The following is a 14,086-nucleotide window of genomic DNA, read 5'->3' as shown; positions in this document are numbered from 1 at the left end:
ATGCTTTAGGTTTTCACCTAATTTACTATCTGAGGGTGGTTTCAGAAGGTGTAACAATGGATAGCTTCATTGTTAACAACAATTGGGCTTTCCCCAATTACCTCACAAATGTCATACTAGAATTGCTCAACCTACCTGCATCATACACTTATAAAAGTGACTCTAAAAAGTGGACTGCCTCTCCTACTGGATTATTCTCATTCAACCACACTATTTCACATTTGATAGGTGACCTTCCTATTGCCCCATGGCACAATTTAGTTTGGCAATCACCAACCATACCAAAAATGAAGTTCAATATTTAGTTGGTAGCCCAATCCAAATTGTTTACTCTTTATAGTAAATCAATGGCCAAGCACAACAACATTTGTCCTCTTTACAATATGTTTAATGAGTCTCATGACCACCTATTCTTCAATTGATCTTTCATCTCCCTTCTGTGGCATTTTATCAAATACAAATGCAATATTAGCACAGCAATCAAGAATTGGGACACTCTAGTTCTATGGGCAAGCAATCGATGGAAAACAAACAATTCAGCAAATATGCATAGAAAATTAGGGTTATATGCTTTGGTGTATCATACTTGGGAAGAGAGGAATGCCAGAATTTTCAGAGGGTAGAAGGCTTCGCAGAGGGCTGTTTGTGCAAAAATCTCCTCCACTATTACTGTAATTCTGAAGCTAGGTTGTCTTCGAGATTGCTCATCATCTTGAGCTATCCTCATGCAATGGAATCTCTCCCCGTCTTGTTGCAAACCTCCTCCTCTTCCACCGAACTGATTTCAAGGTTGCTCAGCCGTTATTCAAGGTCACCGGACTGAATTAATGGCTTCCTTTAACAGCTTATGCCGTTACTGGTAGTTATTTCTTGTTTTGGGGTTGGAATTGATTTCCTTGCTGGGCCTGTTCCACAGGCTTGTTCCAAGCTTGGGTTTACTTTGTTTCTTATTTTTGGGCCTAAGGCCTCTTATAAATTTTAAATCATTATTAATGAAAATTGCTTTAATTTTTGGGAAAAAAAAAGGTGCTACTACACGGTATAAATAGAGAAATTTTGAAGCATCTCTCATAACCCATGTTTTTTAATCGGTCCAAATGGGGCAGAAGAGACGAGGAAAAATAAACAAGTTTATAAATGTAAATTGTCATTTTTAACCTTCAATTATCTACAAAATTATAAAAACTCTAAAAATTACTTTTCAAAGAGAACCTTCTTCCATGGTCTCTTCCTTCCCACCAGTGTCACCTTGTCTATCCTTTCTATTATCACTTTTATCCAACCAAATTAAAGGAGTAGCCAGCCCTTCCCTAGGTTGGATGCCTCGTTTATCTATCCCTCCCTCTCTCCTTATTTTTTCCATTCATTTTTTCATCTCTCCTGCTAAATGGGGCATTAAAATTTGTTTAATTTAATTTTTTTGAGAATATTTTGAAAATTAGAAAAGAGTAGGCCCAGTAGGGATTATACTTGTTTGGTTTTCATTTTCGTGAAAATACTTCTTTGAAAACTTTATTTAAAAAAAACAAAAAGAAGATTTTTTTTCAAATAACAGTCTTTTATATTAACTTTAACAAAAACAGTTTTATTTTCCTTCCTTGAATTCGTAAAAACGATTAAATCAAATAAACAAGTAGTTTTCAGTTTTTTATTAAACATCATATCTAAGATTTATGGTTGTAACTAGCTCTCTTTTATTTTCTATTTTTCATGATTGGTGATATTCCAACTAACATTGCAGCCATGGTTTAGTACTAAACGGGCATTTTTTGGCCAAACGTGTCGTTTTTTGAGTACCAGGCTTAGCTCGAACCGGCCCACTCCTGATGCTAGAAATGTGTTTCCTACAAAATGAATGAATCAAGCCCAAGTGCATTGAATCAGACCCACTTTTCACATCTAAAACAAGTTGTGGTTTTGTGGAGTTTGATTAGGTGAAAGATTTTTAGGAAGATTTAATTATATGGAAACTTCAACAGTACTGAATTTTAGGGAAAATTCAGTTTCCTAATCTGTTAGGGAAAATTTAGTTTCCTAATCTGATTTGACTTCCTTATTGGTTTAAGGAAAATTCAGTTTCTTGATTTGATTTAATTTCCTTATTAGTTTTGGATTCTACAAAAGGCAAGTTCTTGTAGGACAAGTTTGGGACTCTATAAATTGGGGTGAAAGTTAGAGATAAAGGTGTGCTAATACAAGATAGAGCAATTGAGAGAGATTAAGAGAGAATTCTCCTTACAATTCTTTATTTTTTTCATAGTGAATTTGTTCGGTGTGCTCCATGGACGTAGCCCTAAGATTTGGGTGAACCATGTATATCTTGTGTTCTTGTGTGTGATTTTTTTTTTCTTTGTGATTGCTTGATTATTCCTCGAACAACGTACGTTGTTATTTTACGTTTTCGCCACAACAACTGGAATTAAATTCGGTTGATTGTGAAGTGCAACTCTAACAACTGGTATCAGAGCATTTGGTTGAGAACCTATAGCACAGAAGGTGTTTGATGAAATTCTGAAAGTCTTTCAATCAGATCTGTCCGTTTGAGTGGGAGTAATGGCATCAAAAGATAAGACATCCACATCCATGATCAAGAAGTTCAATGGCACAAACTTCAGTTTCTGGAAGATGCAAATAGAAGACCTCTTGTTTCAGAAAAATCTGTATCAACCTTTGGGATAGAAGCCAGAGGATACAAAGGATGCAGATTGGGAATTACTTAATAGGAAGGCTCTTGGCACCGTCAGATTGAAAAGTCAGTCACCTTCAACATCAAGAACGAGAAGACGATGATGTCTCTTATGGCAGCCCTTTCTAGTATGTATGAACAGCCTTCTACAGCGAACAAGGTGCACTTGATCAAGAAGTTGTTCAACATGAAGATGGTCGAAGGTGGTAAGTTCAACGAACATCTAAATGCTTTCAAAGAGATTGTTGGGCAATTAGAGTCTGTTGATATCAACTTCAAAGATGAGGTCCGAGCACTGCTAATTCTAGGGCAGCTACTCGAGAGCTGGAGTGGCATAGTTACAGCGATCAGTAACACTGCAGGGAAGACCAAGTTAAAGTTTGATGAAGTTGTGAGCATGATTCTGAAGGCAAACAGCAGAGGTTTCCACCAGTGGTTCGGCGTTGAATATTGAAAGCAGAGGCATGGGTTCAAACAAGAAGAAGGGCAACAGTAATAGAAACAAAGACAGATTCAAGTCAAGGAATGGAAGGACACAGTCTTAAAATTTCAAGAATTCCATACATCTCAATGACGTTAAGTGTTAGAATTGTGGAAATAATGGACATTACCGTGTTGATTGCAGACTTCCAAAGAAGTGAACCGAAAGAAAAACTGAAGCAAACTTTGTCTCAGAAGAATCAGATGATGCATTGATATGCTTTTTGGAGAGCAAGGCGGAGTCATGGGTTTTAGATTCTGGCGCATCGTTTCATGGCACCTCAAACAAAGAGCTATTTAATAGCTATAAACCGAGTAACCTTAGTAAGGTGTATCTTGGTGATTATCAGCCTTGCAGCGTCGTTGGCAAGGGTAAAGTGCAAATCAAGTTGAATGGGTCAGCTTGGAAGTTAAAGGATGTGAGACACATCCCTGACTTAAGAAAGAATCTGATTTCGGTGGGACAATTGTCAGATGAAGGTTTTGTTATAACCTTCAATGGAGACTCATGGAAAATTTCCAGAGGCGCTATGACCATTGCATGTGGTAAGAAATCTAGCATTCTCTACACAACTACCAGTGCTTGTGGGTCTATAGCAGTTGTAGAAAACAGAGAAGATCACAACCTTTGGCACCAAAGACTAGGTCACATGAGTGAAAGGGGGCTCAAGATTATGCACTCAAAGGGGAAACTACCAGGCATACGGGCAATTGATATTGACTTCTGTGAGAGTTGCGTGATGCGCAAGCAGAAGAGGGTCAGTTTCAAGAAGAGTGGCAGAGATCTCAGAAAGAAGAAACTTGAGTTAGTTCACACAGACGTTTGGGGGCCAACCACTGTCTCATCCATTGGCGGAAAATCCTACTTCGTGACTTTCATTGATGATCACATGAGGAAGGTATGGGTTTATTTTTTGAAGCACAAATCTGAGGTATTTGATGTGTTCAAGAAGTGGAAGGCCATGGTGGAGAATGAGACAAGTTTGAAGATCAAAAGGTTGAGATCAGACAATGGTGGTGAGTATGAAGACACTGGGTTCAAGAAGTTCTGTTTTGATAATGGGATCAGATTAGAGAGGACTGTGCAAGGAACCCCACAACAAAATGGGGTAGCAGAACGGATGAACCGAACATTAACAGAAAGAGCGAAAAGCATGCGCATACATTCGGGTCTACCCAAACAGTTTTGGGCAGAAATGGTCAATACAACATCATATGCAATAAATCGTAGACCATCGATGCCATTAGAGCATCGAATACCAGAAAAGGTATGGAGTGGCAAAGAGGTAAATCTTTTATGGTTGAAAGTTTTTTGGTTGTATTACATATGCGCATATTAGTGACCATGCTAGGGGAAAGCTCGACCCCAAGTCACTAAAATGCATCTTCGTTGGGTATGGTGGAGATGAGTTTGGTTATTGACTCTAGGATAATCAGAACAAGAAAATCATCAGAAGTAGAGATGTGATTTTCAACGAGAAGATGATATACAAAGATAGAGATGCAGCATAATTAACTAGTCGTGTATAGAGTAAGCCTGAATTTATTGAGTTAGATGATGATCCAAAGAGCATTGATGCGGAGCAGACAGATGAGGGTTCTTGGCCAGAACTCACAGAACATAGTTCACCGTAGATTCCAACTCCTATGCCTGCACCTAAAAGGTCTACGCGACCTCATGTACCGAATAGGAAATATTTGGATTACATGTTGCTCACAGATGATGGTGAGCCTGAATGCTATAATGAAGCATGTCAAGTTGAAGATGCTAGCAAGTGGGAGCTTGCAATGGAAGATGAGATGAAGTCCCTTATCTCCAAAAAAACATGGGAACTAGCCAAGTTGCCCATGGGGAAGAAAGCTCTTCACAACAAATGGATGTACAGGGTAAAAGAGGAACACGATGGTTCCAAGAGACACAAGGCGATATTGGTGGTCAAAGACTTTCCGCAAAAACAAGGCATTAACTACATAGACATTTTTTCCCCGGTTGTGAAATTGAGTACCATTCGCTCAGTTCTTAGCATTGTTACAGTAGAAGGGTTGCACCTCGAGTAGTTAGATGTCAAAACTGCTTTCCTTCATGGTGACCTTGAGGAGGAGATTTACATGCAACAACTGGAGGGTTTCTCAATCAAAGGGAAAGAGAAACTAGTGTGCAAGTTGAAGAAAAACTTATATAGTTTGAAGCAAGCCCCGAGGCAGTGGTACAAGAAGTTTGATGGTTTTATGAAGTGACATGGCTACAACAAGTGCAACGCTGACCATTGCTGCTACTTCAAAAGATTTAAGTCAAGTTTCATTATCCTTCTACTTTATGTTGATGACATGTTAGTGGTAGGTTCAGATTTTGAAGAAATCAGCAAATTGAAGAAGCAGTTGTCTAGTGAATTCGAGATGAAGGATCTTGGTACAATGAAGCAGATTCTTGGGATGAGGATTAGCAGAGACAAATAGAAAGGTACTTTGCAGTTGTCTTAGGCTAAGTATGTTGAACGGGTTCTGAAGAGGTTCAACATGAATAATGCTAAGGCGGTGAGTACTCCCTTGGCTAATCACTTCAACTTATCTCAAGATTAGTGTCCAAAGACAGAAGATGAGTAAAACTTCATGGCTAAAATTCCATATGCCTCAGCCATTGGAAGTTTGATGTATGTCATGATGTGCACAAGACCAGACATTGCATATGCAGTGGGAGCAGTAAGCAGGTTCATGAAGGATCTGGGCAAGCTACACTGGGAAGCAGTAAAGTGGATATTGAGATATCTACAGGGTACCATAGACAGATGTTTATGTTTCAGAAGGGGTGAAGTGAAGTTACATGGTTATGTAGATTCAAACTTTGCTGGCGAGGTGGACCACAGAAGAAGTACTATCGGGTATGTGTTTATGGTGGGTACAACTGCAGTTAGTTGGGTTTCGCAAATACAGAGGATTGTAGCGTTATCTACTACAGAGGCAGAGTATGTGGCGATGACAGAGGCCAGCAAGGAGATGATTTGGTTACAAGGTTTGTTAACAGAGTTAGGATTCGAACAGGTGAAGAATGTTTTGCATAGTGATAGTCAGAGTGCGATACATCTGACAAAGAATTCAGCATTTCATTCAAGGACCAAGCATATAGGACTTCGGTATCACTTTATCAAATCTTTGTTAGAAGATGGGGTGTTGACACTTGAGAAAATACTTGGCACCAAGAATCCGACTGACATGTTGACCAAGACAGTGACCATGGAAAAACTAAAGTTGTGTGCAACTTCAGTTGGTCTTCTAGCTTGAAGACAGAAAGAAGTGCACCGACATGTATGGGACATGCATGAGAAGAAGATGGAATGGGTTTACAAGTCCTCCAGACTCCAAGTGGGAGATTGTTGTGGTTTTGTGGAGTTTGATTAGGTGGAAGATTTTTAGGAAGATTTAATTATATGGAAACTTTAAGAATACTGAATTTTAGGGAAAATTCAGTTTCCTAGTCTGATTTGACTTCCTTATTGGTTTAAGGAAAATTCAATTTCCTGATTTGATTTAATTTTCTTATTGGTTTTGGATTCTACAAAAGGCAAGTTTTTGTAGGACAAGTTTGGGACTCTATAAATAGGGATGAAAGTTAGAGATAAAGGTGTGCCAATACAAGAAAGAGCAATTGAGAGAGAATTCTCCTTATAATTCTTCATCTTTTTCATAGTGAATTTGTTCGGTGTGCTCCATGGACGTAACCCTAATATTTGGATGAACCATGTATATCTTGTGTTCTTGTGTGTGATTTTTTTTTTCTTTGTGATTACTTGATTATTTCTCGAACAACATACCTTGTTATTTTGCATTTCCACCACAATAACTGGAATCAAATTCGGTTGATTGTGTAATGCAACTCTAACGAAACAGGCCAATTCTGAACAATCTCACATGAGTGAAAGCAATCTTTTTAACTGCTCCTTTTATACTAACATTACTCACTTCTTTCCAACATCCCCTTTTAAGTTCTTCTATTGCTTTATATTTCTTTCCTCCATGGTCTCCTAAATTAAATATTTTTTGTAACGATATCGACTCAAAATTCATGAGTGAAACTAATTTTGTCTGCAGAACAATTCCAATTGAAGGATTTATTTCAATCTTTTACTAAATTAAATATTTATATTCAATAATTACATAAAGTGTACAATTACTAAACTTTGTGACTCAAAATTCATGAATAGGATTATTTTTATTAAAAAGATCTTCAAAAACTCATTAAAAATTTATATTTAAATAGTTAATGGTCCTCTACAAAGAGACTATGATCCAACGCGAATAGACGATGATATAATAATGGTGGATCAAACTAATAATGGAAGCAACTTGAAATTCATTAATAAGTCATTACGTTTGCTAAATGATTTTTAAAAAAATCAATAAAATTCACCAAAATTTATTAAAATTCCATTTCTATTGAATTATGTTGTAAGAATTAGCATATCAGTGCTTTTTGGTTTTTGTGTGCAAGCTTGAAAAATATTTATGATTGCGATAATCGATTCTGATACGTAACCCTGATATAGGTCTGATTCCGAATTGAAATATTTTGAAATATTAAAAATCTAAAAGAACCATTGGATTTAAATGAGTTCATGAGTATAATAACACCTGTTATGTTTTTTTTTTTGTTGTAGCTAATTTATAAAATAAAAAAATAAAAAATAAAAAAAAGAGGTTCTCTACATCCGTTTTTTGTTTTTTTTTTTTTTTTTTGTTTTTTAATTCAACAAGTGGCATCTCTAGTTTTGTTTTTGTTCAAAGTGGAAAATGATTCAACCCTTTTTTTAAAAAAAAATCTCAAATAACAAGTCACCGCTTTCAAAGCATGTGATGCTTAGCACGCCAGAACAACACTTTTAGCATATTAGTGATATGTTTAACCAAGTTGCATCTTGTTGGACTGAGTCTCATGATTTGGGCACGTTCTTTCTTTTTCGGGGATTTGGCTTTGTTACTATTTGTCACGTTGCTTCTCAAGGATTTAATTTTACTATTATTTGTCACGCTATGTCTAACTTGCGTAGAATTTTAAAAAAATGTTAACAGGATTAAGAAGTAACGACAAATATAAACACCAACGACATGCGGCCGTAAGTTATAATTTGAGAATTACTCGTATACCACTTAATTGGGTTTTCGCTATATTAACCAAACCCAAGTAAAAAAAAACTTAAACACATCGCCCTCTTAGGACAAAGTGGCCGTAGCCTTTGGGATCAACTTAAGTTTGGTTGAGGGGGTATGTTAACACTAACAAAATAATTTTTTTTTAAACATGCTAAAAATATAATAGTGTAACAACAGTGCATTAGAATAAGTGAATAAAAATTAAATAAAAAAAGATAAAAGAAAAAGAAGGTTATTGCAAATAAATTATGCATGAGTGCAAGAAAAAAAAAAAATTAAGAAGAAAAGAGAATCTTTTAAGAAGAAAATAAAATAAAATAAAATGAGATAATTTTGAAGGAAAAAATAGGTTTTAATTGTAAAAAGAGAATGCAGAAGCTTTTGAATATGACAAAAAGAAATTTGAAGAATAAGAAGGAAAATGAACAAAGAATTAAAGAAGTTTTTATAAATAGATAATTTTATGAGGGATAATTTATAAATTTATGGGAATATTTTATAAATATTTACAAATTATATGCATAAAATAAAATAAAATTTAGTAGATTTAGGGATACAGGGGCCATTTTATTAATTTTAGGGGAGGCATTTTATCAATTTTTACAAATTTATGAATAAAAATAAATAAATAAATCTAGTAGGACAATATGGGCAGGGGGTAGCTGCCCCCCGGGAACATGCTATCTCCGCCCCTGTCCACGTGAGTATTGTGGATGAGTGATATATATGTAAATATTGGCATGGAACGCAGCTTATATTAATACAAGAATAAGAACAAATAAGGCTCTTACTTGTTCTTATTATTAAGATGAACAAACTCTTATTTGTTCTTATTCTTGAACACACTCTTATTTGTTCTTATTCTTGTATTAAGATAAATTATTTATTCTTATTCTTGTATTAAGATTAGGTGGTCCATGTGTATCGTCCGATACGCGGCGTATCCTTTTTTAAGTCTGATATGTGATTCGTATCGAGCAGTTTACACTAATTTTGTCCGAGTTTATTACACTGCAACTGAAATCAATACCGCCACAATGACCGATAGAACAAAAATCATCAAAACAAAATTAATATTATTTAACAGTTGTTGACTAAATAAGAATATTAAATTGATGGCAATCATTCTTGTATTATTTAGTTTAAATCTAAAAATACATTGTTGTCTTGGTTTATTATTTTATTTATTTATTTTTTATTATTATTTTTTTGTCTCTTATAAGTCGCGATTCTTAAAACATGACATTTATTTTGAGACGTATGAAGTAATTTTTAGTATAAGGGGAGTAATAATAATATGATTTTTCACGTGTTGTTGGAATGGTTGAGATAATGGAAACAAATGAAGAACCATTCATAAATATAAAAATATATCAACGGACCAGTAGTCTAGCAATATTAGGTTTTTACTTTCTAAAAAGAGATCAAAGGTTTAAGCCTAAGGGAAAATATTTGCGTGTGAGTACCAACTTAGAAAATATACGTATAAATATATGGGGATACATCTTAAAGCCATGCCCTGGAACCATCGAAAAATATGAAGGGATTTCCACCTGCATACTTTGTAGCCACACAAATGGACTTGAATGGTGGATAGTATTACTAAGGTATAAGTCATTAAGTTTGCTAAATGATTTTTTTAAAAATCATTTAAATTCACCAAAATTTAATAAAAATTCATTTCTATTGAATTATGTTGTAAGAATTAGCATATCAGTGCTTTTTGGTTTCTGTGTGCGAGCTTGAAAAAAAATTATGATTGCGATAATCGATTCTGATACGTAACGCTGATATAGGTCCAATTCCGTTACACCGCAAACGCAACTAATACCACAACTTACACCATATTATTGAGTTCAACAATATTTAACCTAAACATCAATTACTATTTGATTCTAAAATTAAAATTAAACGAAACCCCGAATTGAAATATTTTGAAATATTAAAAATCTAAAAGAACCATAGGGTTTAAATGAGTTCATGAGTATAATAACACCTGTTAAGTTTTTTGTTGTAGCTAATTTTTTTTTAAAAAAAAGGTTCTCTACATCAGGTGTTTATTTTTATTTTATTTTATTTTTTTATTTTTTATTTTTTCAACAAGTGGCATCTCTAGTTTTGTTTTTGTTCAAAGTGGAAAATGATTCAACCCTTTTTAAAAAAAGAAAATCTCAAATAAATACAAGACACCGCTTTCAAAGCATTCATGCTTAGCACGCCAGAACAACGCTTTTAGCATATTAGTGATACGTTTAACCAGGTTGCATCTTGTTGGACTGAGTCTAATGATTTGGGCACGTTCTTTCTTTTTCCAGGGATTTGGCTTTGTTACTATTTGTCACGTTCTTTCTCAAGAATTTAATTTTACTATTATTTGTCATGTTATGTCTAACTTGTGTAGAATTTAAAAAATATTAACTATAATTAAGAAGTAACAACACATATAAACACCAATGACATGCGGCGTAAGTTATAATTTGAGAATTACTCATATGCCACTTAATTGAGTTTCCGGTATACTAATCAAACCCAACTGAAAAAAAAAAAAAACTTAAACACGTCGCCCTATTAGGACAAAGTGGCAGTGGTCTTTGGGATCAACTTATGAGTTATGACTACCTAGGAACATCATTTAGGGTGGAGTCAGGAATTTGGTTCAGGGGCATGTTAAAATTGACAAAATAATTTTTTTTCAAACATGTCGAAAATATAATAGTGTAACAACAGTGTATTAAAATAAGTGAATACAAAATGAATAAGAAGAGAAAAAAGAAAAAGAAGATTATTGCATAGAAATTATACATGAGTGCAAGGAAAAAGAAATTTTTAAAAAGACAAGAGAATTTTTTAAGAAGAAAATAAAATATATATCTATATCTATATCTATACTATTATTAAATGTGCAAAGTGTTTCAGTGTTTTAGTGTTTCAGTATTTCAATATTTATTTATTAATTGATATAAAACTCAAAATTACTTAATAAAATTAAAATTAATTTAAATTAACAAAATATAAAAAGAGTTTAATTCAAATTACAAAGTCCCACATTGGTTTTAAATAAAAATGATTACATGAAAGCTTCTTATAAAATTATAGAGTTAAAGAAATAATAATCATACCTTCTCGGCCTTTTGGCTAAGATCAAGTGTAGTATTAAATTTTTTTGGGTCGGCCTTTTGGCTAACCTTTCTTGGTCTTTTGGTTAAGATCAAGTGTACTACTACTTTCTCGGCCTTTGTGCAAAGTGTTTCAGTATTTCAATATTTATTTATTAATTGATATAAATAAATTAAGTGTAGTACTACTTTCTTGGTGTTTGTGCAAAAAGTTTCAGTATGTATTTATTAATTGATATAAATTCTATAAAACTCAAAATTACCTAATAAAATTTAAATTAATTTAAATTAACAAAATATAAAAAAGTTTAATTCACAATAAAGAGCTCTCATTAATTATTATATCCCACGATATAAATTCTATAAAACTCAAAATTACTTAATAAAATTCAAATTAATTCAAATTAACAAAATAAGTATTTATTTATTAATTGATATAAATTCTATAAAACTCAAAATTACTTAATAAAATTAAAATTAATTCAAATTAACAAAATATAAAAAGAGTTTAATTCAAATTACAAAATACCACTTTGGTTTTAAGTAAAAAGGATTATATGCCTCTTATAAAAGTTTCAGTATTGCAGTATTTATTTATTAATTGCTATAAATCTATAAAACTCAAAATTACCTAATAAAATTAAAATTAATTCAAATTAACAAAATATAAAAAGAGTTTAATTCAAATTACGAAGTCCCACATTGGTTTTCAGTAAAAAGAATTACATGAAAGCCTCTAATTAAACTATAGAGTTAAAGAAATAATAATCACACCTTCTCGGCCTTTTTGGCTAAGATCAAGTATGGTACTAAATTTTTTTGGGTCGGCCTTTTGGCTAACCTTTTTAGGTCTTTTGGCTAAGATCAAGTGTAGTACTACTTTCTCAGCTTTGGTGCAAGGAGTTTCAGTAATTATTTATTAATTGATATAAATTCAATAAAACTTAAAATTAATATAAAAGAATTTAATTCACAATAAAGAGCTCTCATTAATTATTATATCCCATGATAAAAATTCTATAAAACTCAAAATTACCTAATAAAATTAAAATTAATTCAAATTAACAAAATATAAAAAAAGTTTAATTCAAATTACAAAGTCCCACATTGGTTTTAAGTAAAAAGAATTACATGAAAACCTTTTATAAAACGATAGAGTTAAGGAAATAATAATCATACCTTCTCGGCCTTTTGGCTAAGATCAAGTGTAGTACTAAATTTTTTTGGGTCGACCTTTTGGTTAACCTTTTTTGATCTTTTGGCTAAAATCAAGTGTAGTACTACTTTCTCGGCCTTTGTACAAAGAGTTTCAGTATTTATTTATTAATTGATATAAATTTTATAAAGCTCAAAATTACCTAATAAAATTCAAATTAATTCAAATTCACAAAATATAAAAGATTTAATTCACAAAAAAAAGCTCTCATTAATTATTATATCCCGCGATATAAATTCTATAAAACTCAAAATTACCTAATAAAATTAAAATTAATTCAATTTAACAAAATATAAAAAGTGTTTAATTCAAATTACAAAGTTCCACATTGGTTTTAAGTAAAAAAGATTATATAAAAACCTCTTATAAAACTATAAAGCTAAAGAAATAATAATCACACCTTCTCAGCCTTTTGGCTAAAATCAAGTGTAGTACCAAATTTTTTTGGGTCGGCCTTTTGGCTAACCTTCCTTGGTTTTTTGGCTAAGATCAAGTGTAGTACTACTTTCTCGGCCTTTATACAAAGAATTTCAGTATTTATTTATTAATTGATATAAATTCTATAAAACTCTAAATTAATATAAAATAGTTTAATTCACAATAAAGAGCTCTCATTAATTATTATATCTCACGATAAAAATCCTATAAAACTCAAAATTACCTAATAAAATTAAAATTAATTCAAATTAACAAAATATAAAAAGAGTTTAATTCAAATTACAAAGTTCCACATTGGTTTTAAGTAAAAAGGATTACATGAAAGCCTCTTATAAAATTATAAAACTAAAGAAATAATAATCACACCTTCTCGGCCTTTTAGCTAAGATCAAGTGAAGTACTAAATTTTGCAGTATACTACTACTCACACAAAATATAATAAATTCAAATTATACTATATTACTCACACAAAATATAATAACAGTAATTACCTAATAAAATTCAAATTAACAAATTATATTATACTACTGTCATTAATTATTATATCCCACGATTGCAGCAGGAAGGGATTCAAAACCTAAACCAAACCCAAATGGACCAAATAATTCTTTCCACACTTGAGAACAAACATATTTAAATTAAGTACCATATTTGATCTGAACATTTCGGAATAGCTTTAGAGTTACTATTGAAAATTCAATCTATAATCAATTATGCTTGACTAAATGGTCCATACATTAAATGATTTGTCAATTTTTATATTTTTTTTTTAATAAAATCCTTAATATAAATGAGTCGTGAGTTTATTGTTGTAAGCCACACTAAAAATGATATCTTGGAAAGCAAAATTAATAAATCAAACGACAGAGACCAACCAATATGTAATAACCAACCAAGCATGAAAAGCAAAACACAACACAAGCTCTCCTAATTTGAGAACCCCCAAAGCTCTGAAACTTACCACATGCTTCCACAGTAATAAATTACTAAATTATAGTAACAGTA

The 14,086-nt window shown here is 32.5% G+C and overlaps 2 pseudogenes; both read left to right on the top strand.

Annotated features, from left to right (window-relative positions):
* Positions 1 to 11,426: 11,426 nt before the first annotated feature.
* LOC132315126 (U2 spliceosomal RNA) lies at positions 11,427 to 11,500 on the top strand (annotated as a pseudogene).
* Positions 11,501 to 12,602: 1,102 nt separating this feature from the next.
* LOC132315128 (U2 spliceosomal RNA) lies at positions 12,603 to 12,759 on the top strand (annotated as a pseudogene).
* The last annotated feature ends 1,327 nt before the right edge of the window (positions 12,760 to 14,086 follow it).

The sequence above is a fragment of the Cornus florida genome, unplaced genomic scaffold (genome assembly GCF_030987335.1).
Source record: "Cornus florida cultivar Cherokee Brave unplaced genomic scaffold, ASM3098733v1 CherokeeBrave_3.0.0_Hap2_Chr06, whole genome shotgun sequence".
Classification (NCBI taxonomy): Eukaryota; Viridiplantae; Streptophyta; class Magnoliopsida; order Cornales; family Cornaceae; genus Cornus; species Cornus florida.
This window is presented reverse-complemented; position numbering and strand designations above follow the sequence as displayed.